Consider the following 1,515-nt stretch of genomic DNA (forward strand, 5'->3'; position numbering starts at 1 on the left):
TTGCTATAGTTTTAAAGTTTTATTTTTACATTACTATGATAACAACTTATGCAAAAAAAAAAGGTATCTTGGTACACTATTGTACCATGTACACAACTGCACTTATTCCACACTGCACCTGTCAACGGTGATGCAAAATGATGATGAATCTTAAATGTTGTGAATTGTATAATGGCTTTGAACGTTTCAACACCTCGGAGAAGGACAGAGTCTGGGTTCCATTGTTTCTGAACTATGGAAAGAGGCAGAGTGGCTGAGCTTGACTGTTTCAGCACCATGGAGAGAGACAGAGACAAGGTGCCCATATTTGCATTGAAAGGGTTTTGGTGACTGTTTTCCTTGACATAAAGTGATTTTGATGTAAGTGACGGGAGACAAAATCCGCAGTCCTTGTTCTCAAGTTCAGCTGTAGCTAAAATAAGGCATCAGCTGTCCTGTCCTTTTAGTACAAAATACCTTCTTTGTGCTTCAAAGGACAATGTTTGTTTGCTGAGCCATGGCAGAGAAACAGTAACACAAAGATTTTTGTAAAAAGACTGAAACTTTGAAAGACATCCACTTGATTTTACTCACTCAAGACTACAAGTGAATGTCTAAAAACAAGCTGAACCTTCACTTCGTGTTTGTCAGATGATGGCATGCAAACAAAAATGTCAGGGTAAATCTTGACATGTTTAAAGAGGTGTGATCTCACTATGACAACAGCAGATGGTGGTATTGCTTAAAAAGTGAGGGAGATGACCTGGATTTAGGCTGGAGAATCTGACCATGCTTAAACCTATACTAAAACTTTTAAATGCAATCTCCACCTCTTTTGGTCCACTGTAAACTCGTCTCCCTCAGCAGGGAAGTCAGAGGTCGGGTTCAGCTACAGAGCAAAGAGGTGATCAGTATTTCGCTCATGTAGGGCATGGTTTAGGCCTTTATGACGCTAGAGCATGTTCCCTGTCCTGATCCTCTTCAGGTCTAGGTCAAAGGTCAACCCCAAGGATGTTTGGAATGCACACTCAGTTTGACAGGTCTAGACTGAATATCACAAAGGTTAACTGGTTCTCCTGACTCCCCGACCCTTCCCAGAATCCCAAAGACTGTTGTCAGGTTGATGTGTGATCAGTTTATTGTTCATATGCACTGTAGTAGGAGATAATACTGCAGTTTTAAAAGGTGAATAGAACTTGATCATACAGTGCATCTGGAAAGTATTCACAGTGCTTCACTTTTTCCACATTTTGTTATGTTACAGCTTTATTCCAAAATGGATTAAAGTCATTTTTTGCCTCAAAATTCTACACACAATACCCCATAATGACAAAGTGAAAAAGCTTAAAATTTTTGCAAATATATTAAAAATAAAAAACAACAACAAAAAAAAAAAATCACATGTACATAAGTATTCACAGCCTTTGCTCAATACTTTGTTGAAGCACCTTTGGCTTGATGCAATTTGGCATCAAGTCTTTTTGAGTATGATGCTACAAGCTTGGCACACCTCCCTGACTAAGACCCTTCTGCCCT

Source organism: Trachinotus anak, unplaced genomic scaffold, assembly GCF_046630095.1.
Source record: "Trachinotus anak isolate AG129_WGS33_773 ecotype Australia unplaced genomic scaffold, CSIRO_AGI_Tana_v1 ptg000028l, whole genome shotgun sequence".
Taxonomy (NCBI): domain Eukaryota; kingdom Metazoa; phylum Chordata; class Actinopteri; order Carangiformes; family Carangidae; genus Trachinotus; species Trachinotus anak.